Here is a 23079-nt window from a genome sequence, read left to right on the forward strand (position 1 = left end):
TATTATTGGGGTATTTTTATAAGAAATTGGATGACAGTTAACATACATTACTAGATATGCGCAAGGCTGCTTCTTTACCTTCTACAATAATACTCATCCTCCAGAGTCCCAACCAGAGCAGACTGCCGACACGCGCCGACTACTGTCGACTCACGCAGACTACTGTCGACTCACGCAGACTACTGTCGACTCACGCAGACTACTGTCGACTCACGCAGACTACTGTCGACTCACGCAGACTACTGTCGACTCACGCAGACTACTGTCGACTCACGCAGACTACTGTCGACTCACGCAGACTACTGTCGACTCACGCAGACTACTGTCGACTCACGCAGACTACTGTCGACTCACGCAGACTACAGTCGACTCACGCAGACTACAGTCGACTACTGAAGACTAATGCCGACTAGCGACAAGCAACAACTAACTACATACTGCTCTCTGGTCAGAGACTCTCCCATACCTCGCCTATTGCAGGCAGCGCATATAGCGCGTACCTCTTACAGCTATGACGAGACAAACTTCTGTGACGATCCTGGACAGGTGATAGTGAAGTGAGACACAAGACATCCTGAAAGGTCAGTGGATAGTTTCAAGTCAAGTATCAGTGTGATGACAGCAGCAGCTGCCGATGGCTCAGTACTACCACCATACACAGTTTAAGGGTAAAACGCGTCTACGATACTTGGACCGAAGGGGGCATAACTGGTACAGGTTATCATAGTGGTTGGTTTGACCTAACAATGTTTGAATCATGTTTTGTTGAAATTGTCTTGTTTTTAGCCCAGCAATTAGAGGGATGTAAAGTGATTATAGGTGACAATCTCTCGAGTCATCTGTCATATAATGTGATTAATAATTCTACTCATTTGTTCAGCCACCGGATGTGACCTTTTTTAGACCTTTAAAACTTGCTTGGGGAAATGTGCTAGATGATTGGAAAAGGAAGAATAGAGGAGTGGTGACTCAATCCGAATTTCCTAGGTTGCTGAAAAAAGCGTTTGAAAATATAGCTATTACGTCCAAATCAGATGTACTATCTGGATTCAGAAAAGCAGGATTTTTTTCTTTTGGGTCCGGATAAAGTTATTTTTCAGGTTCCGGAAGCAACCAGTAACAATGCACATTGCACCAGCTCATCAGAAGTTTCTTGGGCAATAGCCATCGACGTGCAATTGAAGCAAGTTCGCTCTAATGAAACAAAAGGAAAGTCATGCCAAGCAAAGCGCTCAGCATTAACTACAGGAAGAGGAATTGTTATCAAGGACTTCATTGAAAATGATGGTCAGCACGAGTCTAATGAAAATGAAGAAATGGAAAAGGAGAAGGATAAAGATTGACATGAATTTAAAGAAAATTATTTCACCATTCTAAAATTTCCTACGAAAAAAAGGTTTAGGTTTTTCTATAGGTATAATTGAAAGTATCTCTACTGACACCTATGAAATGACATTTCTGAGAAGGAAAATTCTTCATGGCAATGTTTGTCTTTCCAGAAACTGACTATGTAACTGAGGCAGAAATTTTTCCATATGTTTTTCATATTTCCCACAGCAAATTTGTCCACATTTCCAGTATTTTTCCAAATTTTCCACAGTGTAACAATTTTCTACGTATAATTCCATATTTTTACAAAGACTATATGTAAATGTACAAGAATATTTATGCCCATACTGCAAATACCTGCAACGAATATGTGACAACAAATATTCTGCTTCAGGGGCCTTAAGATAAAATATTAACACAGCACAGTAGATGAACAAAACACTCTTGATACGTCATCTCCGCCTTATTAGTGATGTGTCTGTTGTCACGGCATTTGTGTTAAAACGAGCGCGTTGTTAGAAATAATGACATAACTGCAATAGGTAAGTTTATGATGTCATAGTAAAAACTCTGAGGTTTACTAATTTCCACTACGCATGTAAATACGGAGTGTTAACATATACTACCCTGCTACGAATACATATCCAGATTACGAGGAACTCGCGGGATATATGTTAGGTGAACGCGCCTAGTGAGTTGCCAGTAGCGTAGATAACAAATCGAGCGGTCGTAGCTGCTACCGTCGCCGCCATCAACCTCAGGGTGCGAACTAGATGGCACCACCTGTCTGCCCAACAGGGTCACTGGTACAAAAGCACCCATGCAGGCACATCCTACACACGTAAATACTGACAAACAGGTCGTGAAACGCCAGCGGAAATATGTGGGCGGCTTATCAGATAGGGGCCATCCGCTCCACACTTTCTATCTGGACAAATAAGAAACAAGTTCCCTCAACCATCCCGCCTTTAATAATAAAGGAACTACGTGGGTGACGTCGCTCTAGGTCAGCCAGTGGTCTCACGCAGAATAAAAAAGAGTAACAGTACAATTAACCTACCACAACACAATATGTTAAAGAAATAATGCTTTTGTTATTAGTGACTAATGTCCTCATAAATAACGACGGAAAAAACTGAAGCATATGCATGTCCCAACCACGCTAATGAGACTGAGTATTAGTCATAGTGCACCAGAAATAAACTATTTATGTATGACAAGTGATCATTTCTCGGAGGTCAAGGCACTCTTACTGCTGTACGATAGACAGGGACATCAACATTCGTATGCTGTCGGTAGATAAGCCGTCATAGCCCATAGGCTGCACAGTGACTCATGGCACTCTTCTTTCTCTCGGAATCTTCTGGGTCGTGCACTTTACAATTTTTATGAGTGATCACCATGAGATATACCAAGAACACACGAAGCCTCATTCTGTACTAAATTTTCGAGACTGTAAGGTCCCCTTGTAAGTCATGTAGATAAAATGTATACTACTACACTCCAGGAAATGGAAAAAAGAACACATTGACACCGGTGTGTCAGACCCACCATACTTGCTCCGGACACTGCGAGAGGGCTGTACAAGCAATGATCACACGCACGGCACAGCGGACACACCAGGAACCGCGGTGTTGGCCGTCGAATGGCGCTAGCTGCGCAGCATTTGTGCACCGCCGCCGTCAGTGTCAGCCAGTTTGCCGTGGCATACGGAGCTCCATCGCAGTCTTTAACACTGGTAGCATGCCGCGACAGCGTGGACGTGAACCGTATGTGCAGCTGACGGACTTTGAGCGAGGGCGTATAGTGGGCATGCGGGAGGCCGGGTGGACGTACCGCCGAATTGCTCAACACGTGGGGCGTGAGGTCTCCACAGTACATCGATGTTGTCGCCAGTGGTCGGCGGAAGGTGCACGTGCCCGTCGACCTGGGACCGGACCGCAGCGACGCACGGATGCACGCCAAGACCGTAGGATCCTACGCAGTGCCGTAGGGGACTGCACCGCCACTTCTCAGCAAATTAGGGACACTGTTGCTCCTGGGGTATCGGCGAGGACCATTCGCAACCGTCTCCATGAAGCTGGGCTACGGTCCCGCACACCGTTAGGCCGACTTCCGCTCACGCCCCAACATCGTGCAGCCCGCCTCCAGTGGTGTCGCGACAGGCGTGAATGGAGGGACGAATGGAGACGTGTCGTCTTCAGCGATGAGAGTCGCTTCTGCCTTGGTGCCAATGATGGTCGTATGCGTGTTTGGCGCCGTGCAGGTGAGCGCCACAATCAGGACTGCATACGACCGAGGCACACAGGGCCAACACCCGGCATCATGGTGTGGGGACCGATCTCCTACACTGGCCGTACACCACTGGTGATCGTCGAGGGGACACTGAATAGTGCACGGTACATCCAAACCGTCATCGAACCTATCGTTCTACCATTCCTAGACCGGCAAGGCAACTTGCTGTTCCAACAGGACAATGCACGTCCGCATGTATCCCGTGCCACCCAACGTGCTCTAGAAGGTGTAAGTCAACTACCCTGGCCAGCAAAATCTCCGGATCTGTCCCCCATTGAGCATGTTTGGGACTGGATGAAGCGTCGTCTCACGCGGTCTGCACGTCCAGCACGAACGCTGGTCCAACTGAGGCGCCAGGTGGAAATGGCATGGCAAGCCGTTCCACAGGACTACATCCAGCATCTCTACGATCGTCTCCATGGGAGAATAGCAGCCTGCATTGCTGCGAAAGGTGGATATACACTGTACTAGTGCCGACATTGTGCATGCTCTGTTGCCTGTGTCTATGTGCCTGTGGTTCTGTCAGTGTGATCATGTGATGTATCTGACCCCAGGAATGTGTCAATAAAGTTTCCCCTTCCTGGGACAATGTATTCACGGTGTTCTTATTTCAATTTCCAGGTGTGTATATTGCGCACAGAGCACTTTCATCCTCTATCACCGAACTTCTAGTGATTTATTTATTTAATTTTCGTATCCAAGATATCAATTTTTAAAAAAAACTTTGCAGTAAATAGAAATCATAAATCATGAAGCAATACAATACATGGTAGTGAGAGAAGATTAAATCAAATAAAATACAAAAATACAGAAAACGTTCATTTGAAAGAGCTAGTATGATTCTGTCCGCGATTACATTCTTTATGTCTCATTCGAAGCCCAGTACGTTTGAACTTGTACCGCCTTGCCATTTGCTGTTGGTAGGCCCGGTATCGTGCAAGGTTTGTACAATTTCCTGCAGACTAGTGGGTGCTGTGGGTGTTGCAGTTCTCCACGTTCGCAGAGCTCTTCTGTACTGATACAGCCCCATTTCTTCAGGTTCACTTTGCATCATTATGCACCCGATCTTAATCTATTCAAGGCTTTCCATATCGTGTATGGAAGTTCGAAGCCGGCTGTAGGTTCTTTCCTGGAGATGTTCCCTGGTCTCCATGGTTCCGAGTTTCGGCACAGTTCTTCTCGTCGTGTTTTAGGCGGTACAGGGGTTGGATCAGTTGTTTTTGAAAACTCTTCCTTGATTTAAGTCTTTTAGGTGGGGGGGGGGGGCAGTGTCCAAACATTGGATGTCTTGATCTCTTTCTTGTTTTTGTTTCTCGATTTCTGCAGCTGTTCTCCTTCTGATGTCTGGAGGGGTTACGCCCATAAGAGGGTGCAGCTGGTTTGTGCGGAGGCAGCCTGTTATGATGCATCCTATCTCATTCAGAGCTGTATTTACTTTTTTTGCCATTAAGGTACCAATTACTTCGCAGCGGAGAAACATAACGCTAGAACTGAGCCGGTCGGAGTGGCCGTGCGGTTCTAGGCGCTACAGTCTGGAGCCGAGCGACCGCTACGGTCGCAAGTTCGAATCCTGCCTCGGGCCTATGCCCGATGTCCTTAGTTAGGTTTAAGTAGTTCTAAGTTCTAGGGGACTGATGACCTCAGATGTTAAGTCCCATAGTGCTCAGAGCCAGCCAGCCAGCTAGAACTGACATACTGAGAAATATGGGTTGTGCTACCCATCTACTATTTGTAACCTTGAGGATGATGTTATTCCTGACATTCACTTTCATCTTTTTGTCCAAACAGTGATGCTTGAAGGTGAGAGCGCGGTCTAGTTTGACTCCAAGATATTTTGGTGTGTCGCAGTGATAGAGGCGCCGTCCCGTCCAGGTTATGTTTCCTCCTGGCCCCTCTACTGCGCAGGGGAAAAGTGCCGACCTGGTTTTTTGCTCTCTTTGGCTTGCGGTAGTTATATTCATGGTAGTCAGCTACATTCTCAGGCATTTTTCTCATTTTTCTTTCCAACTCTTCAAATGTTTTGCCCTGAGCAGCAATGACTGTATCATGAAGAGCGAGCATCTGCGCTAATCGGCTGGTCATTGGTGTAGATGCTGTACATCAGTGGGCAAGGATGCTACCTTGGTTAGTCCATTTCTCTGGGTCTGCCATCGGTACCTCTTTATCTGCGGCGTAATAAAGTAGCGTCTGTTTTGCAGCAGGAACTGGATGAATTGCGCAAGTCGGTAAGCCTTCGTGGTGTTATACATTTTTGATATGAACTTATTATGGTTAAGGGAGTCACACGCGGCTGTTAGGTCGATAAAAGCTGCACATTTGATTTGTATCCCTTCGTAGCGATCTTCTATGTGCTGTTTAGGTTCAACATTTGTCCACAGCATGACCTCCCAGGGCGGAATTCTGCTTGCTCTTTAATAATATTCTGGTCTTCGTGTGCGGAGATGCGGTTGAGGAGATTGACCGAAAATTTTTGCCATCTGTGGGGCTTTTTCCAGATTTTGGTATAGCGACTATCTTTGCGTATCGCCAGGTCTTTGTGGCCTTCATTTTCAAGAGCGCATTTGTTCATCATCGTTAATACCCGCGTCTGGTATCGGCTCCGAACATTTTTATTTGCTCTGGGCGTAGATCATCAAGTCCAGCAGCTTTACTGTTCTTCATCAGAGAGATGGAGTCTTCTAATTCTTCCAGGCTAAAAGGGAGTGCCTAGACGGACTTTTTCTTGAGTGAATCTCTGAAGCTTCTTTCTTGCACGTTTACGTTGGTTTTGACCTCGAGTAGGAGCTGATATGCTGTTTGATTTGATGTGACCTTATATGTATATTGAGTTGTGGGGTCATTATTGATATTTTTAAGAAATTTCCATGCCTTTCTCGTGATTTATCTGTAGTAGGGTTAATATGTGATCCACATGTACCGAATTTTTTTTGCTTATGGAGTCACACCACTTTACATTGTATCCAAATATTTTACTTTTCAAAAAAATATTGGGAGAGAATACCACAGCATTCAGAATCTGAAAAAATTACATTACAATTTCCTCACTCATAAAGGGATAGTGGGAGTACGACAATTTCGTCCTGCCATCATGTCTCTCTAAATTCACCATCTTTCCACTATTATTTAACAGTTTAAAGTATGAATGTTTTATTTTCTTTTTTTTAAGTTCCTGATGTCCATACAATGCCAACCCCACAATTCTCGTCACAACAGTATCAGTTCGGTCCGAGACTCTAGCTAGCGCCACATCGCCCACGTGGCTCGTAATACCGGCCAATCAGTGCAGTTTACGCTCGCGCCTGTGATGTCTACGGCGTGGTAAGACATTGAAGCCTCTATTATACTTCTCTGTCGAATTTAAGGCATATTAATGTGAAGTTCTTAGTTATTTCCCATAATTAAACGTGAGTCCAAAATTTAATAGGTTTATTTGATTTCCTATCACTTGTAGGCATGGAGTGATCCCAGTCAGTTTAGATACCCGCTTTTACGGCGCTATTAGCTTAATTTTAACGATGAACGATGTAATGTGGATGTAAGCATTCACTTTAATGCGTCATGACTGTTTAAAAGAATTTAAAGTAAGCTTGTGAGTACTCAGCTCTCATTGGTATACGGCGCTTTGTAGGATACACCTGTTTTAAAATCACTGTCATTCTATAATGTTTCTGTTTCTTGTACAGATCACCTGACGATGAATCTACACTGATGCGTAACCGGTCGTGACTTTAATAGAAGTATTTTAACAGCCAGTGCTTAAGATTTTATTCACCATGTGCCTTCCACTATTAAAGCAAATGCAGTGCCATTCCCTCTCTTATACTTAGTTATTACCTTAAGAACCGACGGATCCCCTCTGCCACAAATTCCTATTATTACATCAGTATAATTCTTTTTTATTTCTAAGTGTATGTGTGACACGTCTCTTCTATAAATATAGGGTGATTCTAAAAGGACTTTAAAACTTTACTTACATATGGAATTCTATTGAGACGTCTTAGGCATATGCTTCAGGTATCTTTTTGTAGAAAAATAGTTCACTTTTCATTCCGAATTCCACCACTAGGAACGGCGGAAAATTAAAAATCATGTAGTTAGGGTGCCAAATTTAGCAAAAGTTTCATTGCAGTACCGATTTCCACCACTAGAAACGACAGTGTTAAAAATCAAAAGGGCAGACTATACTTTACTGAATCAAGTTTGGCAAGAAATCGACTTCAGATGGGACGTTTGCTGTATGGAAAATGGCAGGCACATTCACCCAAATTGAAAGTTAAAGTGAAATTGAATTTTTGCATGAAATTTACAGTATTTTGTTTCAACATGACACCTCTACTACCTGTATACGTCTTCCCAACAAAATTGTGTACCTAACTAAAGTTTCAAAGTCCTTTTAGAATCACGATGGATTGCCTCTGTCACAAATTTAGACCTCACCCTCTGCATAAATAACGAATTCCAATATTTTTATAAACATGTGCCACTAAGTATGCAGTTTGGTGTGTACAGACTAACACTATTGTTACAAAAGGAATAGTATGTTGCATTTTGCATGTTGTTGCTGGATCCTCTCCCTAACAACTCCATCGACCATAGGTATGCATATCACAGCAAACAAAAAGACGTGTAACTGGACTGCAGTTACTAGCATATTAGAAAATATAACAACCAAACGCACTCCAGTAAGTGGTTCTAAACTATGGCCAGTAAGTCTTTAGTTTTAATTATATAATGTTGAAACATACTACTCAAGCTACAAAGCATGTGGATGACTGTCTATTCGTTATATACAGATTAGATTTCGAGCTCAGTATGGAATGCATATGCATTAAAACGATTCACTAAAACTAAAACTCCTCCTCTCTCCCCATAGAATGGGGTTTGAGAGAGAGGAATTAGAGATGTAAAAATGTTGACGCAAATATTAATTTTTTAGAGAGGGAGAGTTTTAGTGAATCAAAATTAACGAAATAAATATGTAATTTTTATTTATGCGTAACCATTTTCAGCGCAAAAATGAGGACATCGATTTTCTTGAATTACAGCGCCAACTACCAAGAATCAAAACAAATGTTTAAGACAAAATATACGTAGTTTTTTATGTAGAAAAAGGGGGTTTCCATTTGAAATTTTAAAGTTACCGCCCGCCCCACCCCAAAGGGCTGAGGTGGCGGGCTAATTTTAGGACCAGCACATGCCCCCTCGAAAATAATCAACTTCGGATCCTACACATTTTTTCGTGTGAAGCTTATTTTTCGAGTTATTCTGGTTTGTCAATTTAAAATTTACACCTCGTATATTACTTTTTTACGAACGACTACTAATTATTTCAGTCGTTTCAGATACAGACTATGCAGCCAGCGCCTTACAGACTGCACTGACAGACCTGCAATATACAGTACTGGCCATTAAAACTGCTACACCAAGAAGAAATGCAGAACTAGAACTGACATGTGATTACATTTTCACGCAATCTGTGTGCACAGATCATGAGAAATCATTACCCATAACAACCAACTCTGGCTCTAATAACGGCCTTGATACGCCTAGCATTGAGTCAAACAGAGCTTGGTTGGCGTGTACAGGTACAGCCGCCCATACAGCTTCAACACGATACCACAGTTCATCAAGAGTAGTGACTGGCGTATTGTGACGAGTCAGTTGCTCGGCCACCATAGACCAGACATTTTCAATTGGTGAGAGATCTGGAGAACGTGCTGGCCAGGGCAGCATTTGAACATTTTCTGTATCCAGAAGGGCCCGTACAGGACCTGCAGCATGCGGTCGTGCATTATCCTGCTGAAATGTAGGGTTTCGCCGGGATCGAATGAAGAGTAGAGCCAAGGGTCGTAACACACCTGAAATGTAACGTCCACTGCTCAAAGTGCCGTCAATGCGAACAAGAGGTGACCGAGACCTGTAACCAATGGCACCCCATACCATCACGCCGGGTGATATGCCAGTATGGCGATGACGAACACACGCTTCCAATGTGCGTTCACCGCGATGTCGCCAAACACGGATGCGACCATACAGCAGTTGACTCGGGGATTTCCAATGCCTTGGGCCAGAGTCTGGCTGGCGTAAAAGCGCTGCTGAGGAGAGAAACTCCCCATCGCACGCCCCTCAGATTTTGTGGTAAGAGGCCCCAATGGACAGCCCGCCAAAAACTGAATACAGATCAAGCATGAAAACAGGAAGAAGGTGTACTTGACTGTGGAAAAAAAGCAAAATAGAAACTGTGGACGGTCCAAGAACAAGAAGTGCAAAATTGATCAACCGTCAAAATAATTGGCGTCGTGTTTTAGTGGTTATGGTGTTGGATGCAGTGTAGATGACTCGTGTTCAAAACCTATAATGACAGTTGATTCTGTACAACTACTCTATTAGTAGCCGAAAGGAATTGGTTTTCGAATGGGAGCCGTAAATGTATCATGACAAGGTGACAAGACAATCGAATCCTCCACCGGAAAACACGTCTGGTGCTGCCATACAAGGCATTACGACAGTACGTGTGTCATACGCCAGAAATCTCCTATCGACGCACCTAATTTGTACGACTGGTAAGTGAGTGAAATATGCCTCCTTGCCTGATGTTAGTGTTCGGACGAATGTGAATCTGAATGTCATCACTCTCAAGAGAATGATGAAAACATAATAGTCCGTTACAGAAGCTGAAAAAAAATGAAGACCACAGTTTCACAATCACACAGTTTCTCGTTGCTCTGTAAAGCATACTTTTTAACATTTTTGGAGTTGAGTTCCTTTTATGGAAGTATTGACTCTTGAATTCCTTTGTTGTTAACATAGTTCATAGCCGTTCATTAGTTGTTCTGCATTCCTGTGCGACACCTTTGTGGTATCTCGCATGCTCTCATTATTCATCACAGTTACTTGCGAAGGTAACCTATTCTTACCAAATGGCTCATATTCCATAGCCGATATACAGTATGACCACTGCCAAGAATACAGAAAGAGGACAGACATTTCAATGACAGTTCGTGAAGAAAAGGCACGAGAGAATTTTGGACACAGCTGGATCGCTTGGCAATCCAACACCACGACCACTTAGCTACCCACGTCTTCGTTGCTGATTGAGGCAGCTCTTCATTGCATTTTTTGCTCTTCGACCGTTCACTGTCTCTATTTTGCTTTCTTTTTCACAGTTCAGTAGACCTTCTTCCTGTTTTCATGCCTGATCTGTGTTCAGCTTTTAAAGAGAGCGTATAGCGTGCCCAGGTCTAAAAGCAAATAATCACGAAATTAAATTCAATAGAAGCAAACGGAATACATGCGTATGATATTATATGTGGTATGGGCGTCTCTTCGCGTCGTGAGAGAGCAGTGGTTATTTAGATCTGAATGGAAACGTAATAAGTATTACTTGAGATATTATGATCAGGATTCGTCTAGCACTACGGGCAGGTGCAGCCCTTAATGGATAACATGCTCATGCTTGATCAAGAAAAAATGAGCCTCATTTCGATCAATATCGAATTCAGCATTGTGGCAGTAGGCTTTGTCTTATATGGGAAAACGGGGTTCTTATTGTTAATTCTTCATTTATTGTTTCCTCTATCTCACTGTGGGGGATGAAGTATGTAGGTGTTTAATGTTATTTGTGCTGTTTTAAAGGTCAATTTGTTGACCTATTACCTGTGTTTGCGCGGTTCCATAGTCGCGGTTATTGCGGACGGCTGCCCAATGAGATTAGTCTTGTATCCTAGGCCCATGCTACTTGAGATGTCTCTTCACAGCACCTAAAACAGTCTGCTTGTTTATCCCATGGCAAATGACCAGTATGCAAGAAAAATGCCCGGAGACCGATTCCATCGGCAGTTTCTTTCAGGAAATAGTGGGATTGGGCCCATTGATCTCTACGAGAGTTACAGTACTGTCACCCTCGACTCTACAGGAAGCCGCAGGCGTACCTTTTCTATGAGAGGAGGCGAACCGTTTGGTACGTTTTCCCTTCTGTGTAAATGCACTGGACAATATCTGAGGGGTAGAACTTAGCTATGGATAACGTGCTACAGAGTATGCAGTGTGAAGAGGTCTTAAACTAGTATATTCAATTGCCAACAGTGTATCAGGTACACTTGAGAATGTGATATACATATGGGCATCAACCTAGACCTCCTCTTAGTGTTAAATAGAAACCACAGCTGTCCCAGAGCATAAAATGCAGATTGCAATAGTATGTGGCCACTGAATTTCACTTCAGCCCACAGTCGTGTACACCAAGCCGTTCTACATAGCAATGTGATACAAACCATCTGTCATGGTTGGTAAGTGTCATTCTATGGAGACTACTGGTGAGCTGTCCTTAACTTCTATTGCAGAGACACAGTAATGTTGTATAGGTCTCCAAATAACTTGATGTCATCATATCTGTGTGAAAGCATACTTGTTACTGGAGGGAGTGAAAATAATGTACGTTAATAGTTACTTGGTGGAGGGGGCCTTTCATTATGGTGCAGATAGAAAGAACACTATAACCAGGAACTAAAAGCAGTATAACATAACATTCGTTATACAAGGGTCTAGTACCTCAAAACTGCATGCATTCTTATGTTAAGAGCAGATTCTCCACTTTCTTTCCCAAGCAGTCCATTTCCTACAGCCGAGTGGTACAGCACAGCATGATGACTCAAGACATTTGATGGTGTCACACTGACCCATTCTTGTAAACAGAAGGGCAAGAGGCTGCGCCTGGCAGCTAAGGAAGTGGCAGTGCAGCATATGGAAGAATAGTCGTTCATAAGAGTGTAAAGAATCTGTACACATGTCGCAAAAGTTACTCAAAACAAAACTAGTTAGTCAGTTACGGAATCATATATCCAAAACGGATATCCCTACTGAAACAACGCCAAGCGAAAGAGGAAAAGATAACAGGTGTCAGGAAAGGCCACAAAAGGAAAAGGAAAGACCAGTACTGTTGTGGCCAGATAGAAAACTATGTGGACGCCAGCCATATCTTGTGTGTCCTGAATTCTTGGAGAATAAAGGCTCAAAGCACTATTAGTTAAGGCAGGAGTCTGCTCCTAGTCACATCATGCATAAGAGTTTTTATAAATGTAGCGTGTAGAATGCTCAAGATCGTGGGGTGTGGGGGGTGGAGGTTCGTACTGCTTTAACAATGTATGGTTTCTCCCAGAGTAGCTCCACTGTGGTAACTGGTGGGCGTGGTACTCTAATTACTGGTAATACCTTAGCCTGTCACAATGCCTCAATTCCCCCTAAGCAGACGACTCCTGTACCCAGCAAGCTTCTTTTCGCCTGTTGTTGAAGAGTTTTTTTCTGTTAATTTAAGTCTGAAAACGACCTTTATTTGGGTAGTGTTACAGACCCCAACATGTCCTTCGTTTCTAGTAACAGTTTTAAATATGTTGCTATTGAAGAAAATTCGTAGACGGAAATTTTAGCTGACGCCTAGATCACGGTCAAATGGTTCAAATGACTCTGAGCACTATGCGACTTAACTTCTCAGGTCATCAGTCCTCTAGAACTCTGAAATACTTAAACCTAAGTAACCTAGGGACATCACGCACATCCATGCGCGAGGCAAGATTCGAACCTGCGACCGTAGCGGTCGCGCGGTTCCAGGCTGTAGCGCCTAGAACCGCTCGGCCACTCCGGCCGGCAATCACGGTTAGGACAGGGAAGCTATCAGGCAGATTCCTAACTTAGTTCACACCAGAAGAAAGAGAAAATGGCATTTAGAAACTATACAGGGCACGGTATTTCGAAAATACGTAAACAATAAAACAATTATTTACAATATGGGTCCGCAGAAGCTTCGTTTCTTAGTTATGGCCATGAAAATAGTCATATTCTCAGGAACGATTTTCTTGCTGCATGTAGTTGCCTTTACAGATTATGTTCAAAATGTTCATCTCCTCCATCAGCACAGGCCTCACATCGGTGTCTCACGGCACTGTGAACACAATCCGAAATTTCAAGAGTATTGCGTATTTTATATGCGTAGCATTATTTAAGTATGGCTGTGATCTAGGATAATATGAAATACAGAGCTAAAACTTCAAATAAATTCGTCAAAATGAAGTTGGATATAGCGACCTGGGCCGGTTGAAGTTTCAACTTCCATATTTCACACTGCGTATCTCCCCACAAGCTGTGACAATTAGATTCCGAAGGGATACCATGTCAGTCAATGGAGACGAATACACAATACACCAATTATTTTAAATGTCCTCACAAGTAGATCAATAGCGTTCAAATCAGGTGAGCACGGATACCACCTATATTTGTCCACCGATCAAGAAACAGTCGATCCATGTACCGCCGAACACTAAGAACGTAGGGGCTTCATTACGCAAGAAATAAACTTGTTGCTGGATGATCGGTGGAGTGCCTTCCAAGACATGAGATGTGGTGCACTCGAGGAATTCCTTTTTTTACACGGCTGCCCCGTAAATCTGTTTAAAATTCATGGGGCCCGACTAATCGATTGACAATGATACTGGGCCACAAGCTGAGGGAGATCTACAATTGGTCATCAGATGGTCCAGATAATTTCACATATGCCCATACCTGCCGACTGCTGGAAGTTTCCAATGTCGTCTTGTGTGCACTGTTCTTCATTTGTGAGTAATACGAAGACCAGAAAGTTCTAATTTGTAGCACATGGCTGTGAGAGCTACGTATCTCGTGCAGGATAATCTGCTGGTGACAGGGCCTGTACACATTGCAGACGATAAAGACAAAACTATTGTTCTAAAAACAGTCTCCAGACACTGGTATTAGGAACATTCACTTGCAATGCTAACGTTCCTGCGCTGATAGACTCCAGAACCTCTCCACTCTGCATCTGGAGCCGTAAATTTTGGTCGTCCCCTCTGCAAATCAGGAGATGTAAACTTCTCATGAGCGTACAAATGGCGATGAAGTCCTTCAAATGTTTGCTGATACGAATACTTCCACTATGGGTACCTCTACTGGTGAAAATGACGAGCAATCGCAGCACTTCCGTTTGCCTTACCGTACATGAAATACACTTCTGCTAGATTCTGACCTAAGCACAACGAAAACAACACTCTACAATCAACTATCCTATGAACATCTTCTGTTACGGTAGGTACACTCTTTGACATAAAACTAGACCGGCGGCCGGCCGCTTCAGAGGCTAAGTCCGCGCCGATCGCGACATGGGACAATAAAACTGGCCAACTCGCTAATTCTCTAAGGCCGGTTATCTGCACAATCTGGCAACACTGCAGACTGCGGCACTTCCTGGAGGAAAACTTGTCCCATGATAGAGAAACACTAGGCCGATTACGCCTGTGGTCTAGCGGTAGCGTGCGTTGTTTCTGTTCGTAATGTCAGTGAATCGAGAGCAGCTGGCATAAAATATTTTTATAGCCTCTTCTGTCTGAATGCTGAAGACGTGAATGTAATGGTAGTGCAGATTCAATCTATTTCGCTTTCTGACACACTGATATCAAAATTTTATCCAGTTACGATTTTGCGGCAGATTTCCTGCAGACTGTCCTCCTCTGGACGCCTAATGCGGCAAAGCTCCGGGATCCATTTGCTGGCTACCAGCAGCCGCCGTGGCGACAGCAGCGGCGCTGCACTCCCCCGTTCTTTATCGAAAGCGCCTGCTCCCGCTCATCGCTTTTGATGATTTAAAACGCTTTATTATAAAATGTTGCTCCACAGAAAATTTCTACGATTTCCATTCACGCTCAAAAGCAACGGAACAGACGCCCTGATTAGTAGGCGGGTATTATATTACATTAATCGGCAAGAGTTGAGTATGGCCCGAAATTAATTTTATAGACTGGGACGAAATTAAACCACCTCGCTACATTCGATGAATTTATAAATGCTTCAGACCTCGTTTCTTTTCCTTTCAAACTCAATTATTTGTGCAACTTTTGGTCAATGTTCGGATGTTTTCGTCAAGCTGGGGTGAGCGTCTGTGGTGTAAAGTGTATTACAGTTCTTGTTTCATTCCTTATGGTAACTCTATGCGATAAACTGTGTGAATACCTTGCAATGCATGCTCTGCAGCAGTGCAGGAACACTGCACATTTGGAGTTCCATGTATGAATTCATGAAGTATTTAATGTTGATCGGAAGTGATAGTTAAGGTCATCAGATTTAGACCAGAAAAAATTTGTAGTTTTGGAGGTTTCAGAGAACGGAAAGGAATTGCTAACGCCGGTGTTAGAAAACGTCTACAGTTAAATGCTATTGCAAAAATTTAGAAGAGGGGAACTATATTAATCAACATGTGCACTTCATAAACAACCTTCTGACATGTTAGACCTATATGACGAACAAAACTCAAATTTATATCGTTGACAGTCGCTTTGAATCTTTTCAGGATCTATTTTACAGTGAAGCACCTTGGCATTTGCAAAGCAGACATCAATGATATTAACTTAATTTACTAAGTCGAATCGGACGAAGATTGATGTTTAAAGGCATTCTTCAGATTTCGTATAAAGAATTTTTACTAGCCGTTTGCAACTCCATTAATTAAAATGGAAAATGAAAGGTTGTAGTCAGCGGCTTCCACCGTGATTGGAACTGCTATGTCATACAGTACGACCACCGCAACGCACAAGGGAACCTCTTTTTTTTTTAATTTTGCTTTTTTCTTTTACTTTTTTTGACGATTACCCCTTTTTTTCTCTCTTATTTTAAAGCCCCTTAGTAAAATGGCAATAAAAAAGAAACTAAGTGCCACCGCCACTTTTCAACCTATAACAAAAAAAAAAATCTGGTCCACTTCAGGCGTTGGCTCCTGACTAAACCTACCCCAAGAGCTGCCTATATACCAGGGAAAATATGGGAATTCGTGCCACCGCCACTTTTCAACCTATAACAAAAAAAAAAAAATCTGTTCCACTTCAGGCGTTGGCTCCTGACTAAAACTACCCCAAGAGCTGCCTATATACCAGGGAAAATATGGGAATTCAAGATTATGGCTATCATTACAAACAAAACAAAATCTTCCTTTTTCTGAATTTTATTTTGATTTTGATTTTTGTTTTGTTTATTTTTGTTGTGTAATTGATCAGACGCCTTCTGCGCCCCGCTGGTAATATGTTGAGTCACGTCTTCTCGAAGTTGGTGTGTTCCGTTCAGTAGTTCAGAAATGTTCATTGGTTCAAACTGGAAACTTCCTGCACTCTTGGCTTAACACATTCCAGCTGCGAGGCGGGTCGTGGAAAGCACTCCCAACGAAGTTCGGGAAAAATTGTCTGTAATTTGGGTGGCGGACAACGACATAATGACGGTCGTTGAGGTATGTCCAAAAATCGAGTACAGAGTCTACAGTGTGTCCAACTAGGTAGTGAATGGCATGTCCGCGAATCCAATTCACAGCATTGGTCTTTGTCCGAGGAAAATAGTCACGTCCCGGAACTAATAATGAAAGGGGGGTATTCCGATTCAGAATGTCCCGCGTTAGAAAAGCCACAATATGACGAATAACCTCTGAGCTAACGACACACTGGCGACCACAGACGGACTATAGTCACTGCGATGTTGCCTGAGCCTCAAAACGCAACCTTAAAACACACAAACAGGTGTTACTTATGTGAAGAACGCCGTTCTTGGAGTCCAGAAATTAATTATACTTTCTAAGTGTCTCATCTTACAGTGGATTCTATCGTACGAGTCTTCGATGTGGAAAACGAATGTCAAGTGAATTTAGCGAGGTAACGCCGGCCTACACCCGGAAGTAAATGCACTATCAGAGTGTTGACAAATACTTGCTACGACGCTGCTATTTCTCGGTTCTCTTACGAGGCAGCTCTTCAGCGAAATGCTTGCCGCGATTCTCCGATACGGTCCTTCAGAGTGGAGACGCGCGCGCACGTTTGGTTTTTATGCGGCGTTCTCCCCTGATGGTTCCTGACGTCGCCTTGTGGGCTATGTCTACATTTGAGACATTCAATTATCATTAATCCAGAATGAAACAAGTTTCAGCTTCCAGCGTGGAAGAAGGCTGTTGACGCCGACATTATATCATTTCAACGTAGGGAAAGCAAAACGGGTCATTCAATGTTTCTCATTCAACATAAAGCATGTGAGATAATTTTCCGTAACGTTCAAGTAAGTAAAAATACATCTGAAGCTTATTCGAATTGAATATAATGTAAGATACCAAACGCTTTGCACCTCGATGTCTAATTTGTCCACGTGCAATCTTTTGCAGCATACAAAAAGAATGTCATGATTACCACGAGAATGAAGAAATATGTTGGTACGGATGGAAGCAAGGAGAGACGCAGTCAACAAATATTCGATTCCTCATGGCATTCATTTCATTTGAGACGTAAGAAGAGTTAAAGCGGGATATTACTTTCGTTAACATGAAAGATATGCCGCACATATTGATAACGAGGAAGTCTGCGTCTTCATACGTTTCCTCCTTGAAATCTGTATGCTCTCTTATATACTAAGTAGCCTGATCATTGTTTCAGTAATGTTACCCTCTTGTTTGACCCCGTAACGATGAACAGATTCCAAATGCATGTCTGTGCATGAAAGTAGCTGTTCGAACCCTTCCTGGGTTGCTTTTTGCGTTTTATTGCTTGGAATTCCTGAAGCAGACCACTGTGCCTTCTCCCGTTGTGGGTTAGGTCTCAAAACTAAACCGCTTTTTATCCAATGGCATAATTTATTCAGACAGCATCAGCACAAGACTGTCAAACAAAGCCTTTCATTTACAGTTGCAACACTCTAACCAGCACTGACCGAAGTGTAATCCACGGTCATGGTCCGAAATTAGCAGCTGTCTGCTACTGTGCCAAAGTCCGTACTACACATTCGATTCCGCAGCACCATTTCATCTGGTGACACTGTGTAGTTGCAGAGTTGTGCCAGCATGTCTGTCCTCACACTGTCAACTTTATGTATCTCACTTCTCCTGCAGCGTTGATCACGAGGAGCAGAAGTAAATGAGTGTATTCTGCTTGACGTAACATTCAGTATTCCCTTCTTTCATAGCCACTCTTCATGTGCATCGATACCAAATAGAAATGTGAAAACTCTTGCGAATGAGAGAATGACAATAACAATCGTAACAAGAACAATCAAATAATGAATGATGTTTATTCCAACGCAGAACGAGAATGGCTTTAAATATAAAAATCTATATCTATATCCATGTCTATTGATCTTTGAGTTGGCACAATGCAAATATATTCTTAGCATTTAGTTACTGAATTTAGTTCCGGATGTTTGCAGAGAAAAAGAAAAGTCGGTACTTCTCGCTAGTGTAATATAATGTGAACCAGCAACTACCCTTTCCTTAGAACACGACTCAAGCAGGTCCCCAAGTAGGTACCAAGGCACTGCTGCATTCTGTTCCCTGACATTGCTCTGATGACGGTTAATGCAGATAGTTCCGATTATGAAATACAAAACGTATTGCAGGTTAGTTCCTACGATAGTAACATTAAATTTGCGTTGTAGACGGCACATGAACGTGACGACTATCCATATTACTCATCAATATAAAAAGACAATATTGTGGGAGTTTAGCAGGATTACTCAACATGAATTCTGAAATTGGTTGACTGACCGCACAGGTGCTAACCTTCGTCAAGAGTATACGATGGCCTAATCGCATTAGGAATATGAAGATCGTCTTCGACAGCTCTCAACTTTCACATTGCTATCTCCACCCTACTCCAGACAGCCCTCGGTGGAGTTGCACTAAGTTGCCGTTGCAATGTACGGCCTTCAAACCGACAACAGACCACATATTGAAAAATACAAGCGAGTTCTCTTGCAGCGTAAGCTTATTGTAACTAATCTAAAATTTGTTGGACGGGAACATTGTCCTATTCAAAAAAAGCTGTCTAGCAGGTCCTCTAATCGCTCCTTGGTACAGTCGTTTGACTATTGAAAATGGTTCCAACAAGTCACCACTACAAAACACTGCTCTGTACCGCAATAAATCAAGATGTAAAGTAATACCACGGTACTACAAATATCAGGGAAGACTTTATCACAGATAAGACTGTCCTTAAGGCTTGTAAGCTCACATTTATTACAATAAATGACATACTTTAAATGTTAACACTCTCATTATTACGTCAGATTGGTAATGCACGTAGTAAGTTCGTCGTATTCATGATTTCCTCTTCAAAGTAACATACCGTAATTTTTATTTAACACAAAATGACATTAAAAATTTAAGTTATTCACGAGCAGCTAGTTGAGAATTTGTATGAACTTCAAATGACACGACGAACCGTCTTGTTCCGCATATGGATTCAAACCCAGCTCATGCAGACTAAGCAAAGATTTCGTTACTGACGGAAACTAACAGTCATTCCTGATTAAGCATACAGAGAGTGATATACATCGATTTTAGACAGTATCAGTTAGCAAATATCAACTTTAAATTGCATAACGCAAACATGTTTAACAGACGCGAATTCCTACCCATCATCTATTGTCCCTGTTAACGAACTACGAGAGATGTTAAATATTGCTTCTTCACAAGTAACTTACTTGAAATGCCGTGAGGTAAAGCTTTGTGTTGGACACGGATTCGAACCCAGAACCAAATCAGATTGCTATCGAAGCACAGTCAAGTGTGACATATCGGATTTTCGCGGCAGTAGCTAGATGTTTTAACTGAAATGACGAGACGAAACATTAATTTTTTCCTTCCCAGGACTCCTACCCGGCACCTATCGCTGTTATATTCTAGAGAAAACGAACGTTAAATATGGGTTTGTTGCGCCAGCAGTGATACGTGAGCATGTTTGAACTACACTCCTGGAAATGGGAAAAAGAACACATTGACACCGGTGTGTCAGACCCACCATACTTGCTCCGGACACTGCGAGAGGGCTGTACAAGCAATGATCACACGCACGGCACAGCGGACACACCAGGAACCGCGGTGTTGGCCGTCGAATGGCGCTAGCTGCGCAGCATTTGTGCACCGCCGCCGTCAGTGTCAGCCAGTTTGCCGTGGCATACGGAGCTCCATCGCAGTCTTTAACACTGGTAGCATGCCGCGACAGCGTGGACGTGAACCGTATGTGCAGTTGACGGACTTTGAGCGAGGGCGTATAGCGGGCATGCGGGAGGCCGGGTGGACGTACCGCCGAATTGCTCAACACGTGGGGCGTGAGGTCTCCACAGTACATCGATGTTGTCGCCAGTGGTCGGCGGAAGGTGCACGTGCCCGTCGACCTGGGACCGGACCGCAGCGACGCACGGATGCACGCCAAGACCGTAGGATCCTACGCAGTGCCGTAGGGGACCGCACCGCCACTTCCCAGCAAATTAGGGACACTGTTGCTCCTGGGGTATCGGTGGGGACCATTCGCAACCGTCTCCATGAAGCTGGGCTACGGTCCCGCACACCGTTAGGCCGTCTTCCGCTCACGCCCCAACATCGTGCAGCCCGCCTCCAGTGGTGTCGCGACAGGCGTGAATGGAGGGACGAATGGAGACGTGTCGTCTTCAGCGATGAGAGTCGCTTCTGCCTTGGTGCCAATGATGGTCGTATGCGTGTTTGGCGCCGTGCAGGTGAGCGCCACAATCAGGACTGCATACGACCGAGGCACACAGGGCCAACACCCGGCATCATGGTGTGGGGAGCGATCTCCTACACTGGCCGTACACCACTGGTGATCGTCGAGGGGACACTGAATAGTGCACGGTACATCCAAACCGTCATCGAACCTATCGTTCTACCATTCCTAGACCGGCAAGGCAACTTGCTGTTCCAACAGGACAATGCACGTCCGCATGTATCCCGTGCCACCCAACGTGCTCTAGAAGGTGTAAGTCAACTACCCTGGCCAGCAAGATCTCCGGATCTGTCCCCCATTGAGCATGTTTGGGACTGGATGAAGCGTCGTCTCACGCGGTCTGCACGTCCAGCACGAACGCTGGTCCTACTGAGGCGTCAGGTGGAAATGGCATGGCAAGCCGTTCCACAGGACTACATCCAGCATCTCTACGATCGTCTCCATGGGAGAATAGCAGCCTGCATTGCTGCGAAAGGTGGATATACACTGTACTAGTGCCGACATTGTGCATGCTCTGTTGCCTGTGTCTATGTGCCTGTGGTTCTGTCAGTGTGATCATGTGATGTATCTGACCCCAGGAATGTGTCAATAAAGTTTCCCCTTCCTGGGACAATGAATTCACGGTGTTCTTATTTCAATTTCCAGGAGTGTAGAAATAGTATGACGAGTTCAGCGCTCACTGGGAATAGAGCCCCACACATATCGTTGTTGACTACACACAAAGAGACGTCAGCTACCGAATTTTTCTCCACCAGCTGCTCAGAATAACATCTTGAACTTACAGTCATCTTGCAAATAGTTCTGCTTCTCACTGGGAGTTAAAAACGTCAGATATCGTTAGTGTTGACAACGAATGAAAATACATTAAAAATCAAAATTCTTATCCACCAGCAGATAGGTGTTCCCATGCTAGAGCTTGATAATACATAATTAAACTTTAGTGCCGGGCCAGGATTCGATCCCATTCACGCGTAATATGTGGAGATGTTGAGGAATCTGCAGTTTTGAACAAACAACAAATTGTAGCCGAGCTGTATTGTCACGAAGGGATCAAATTCCGCGTTAAGGGCGGTCTGAGTTGCATTCCCAGTTCAGAACCAATCTTATCGACATACAGAAGCTCAGATAAAAGATGGAATAAGTGTCCTGTGACCATACATAGCGTTTGTTTCGTCACTTGAAATAAATAACTAGTATAAGAAAGGTTACTGGTGATAGAGTTTATACATGTCGCCACTCCAGACTTTATTGTGGTTCAACCTACCGTCTACTTGGTAGAGAAGGAAAATCATCTTTAATGTGAATTTTCAGACCACACTGCCATTACATCTTCTTCACTTGGTGTAGCCAGGAGAGAATGGACTCTGTCTCTGCCTATCTAAAATTATTGACAGAAGTGGGAATCCCACCCAGACCATAGGTATAACAACCTACCATCCGTCAAACGGACCAGAAAATCCTTTTCTCTCATTTTTCTATCGTAACGCCGTTGCGCCACACTGGATGAGAATTCTGACACACAGGCGTCCTGTAGTAATTTGCACCACGTTCAGTAAATTCATTTACTTGGTTGACCGAATCACCATGAACTAGCTGCCTCGGCTACCCAGTGCATACATTCCACTCTATATTTGGTAATCACCGAAATAAAATCACGTAACTGCCACCTACACAGAACTGCCAACAGTGTAGGATGCAGAAGTTTAAAGAGGAAGTGTTCCTTTCCACTTGAGCTATTCTATTGCGCTATCTGTTTGTAGAAAACGTCGTTCAGTAAAAAAAAAAAAAAAAAAAAAGCTGTAACTGTTTGTCTCTCAGAAGTCAAGACTTGGCCATATGCATAATCTCACAGTGCTGTGGAATCAAAAAGTTTTGGAGGAATAGTTGTCGAGCTCTGGAGCTGTTGTAGCTACGT

Source organism: Schistocerca piceifrons, chromosome 3 (assembly GCF_021461385.2).
Source record: "Schistocerca piceifrons isolate TAMUIC-IGC-003096 chromosome 3, iqSchPice1.1, whole genome shotgun sequence".
NCBI classification, from domain to species: Eukaryota; Metazoa; Arthropoda; class Insecta; order Orthoptera; family Acrididae; genus Schistocerca; species Schistocerca piceifrons.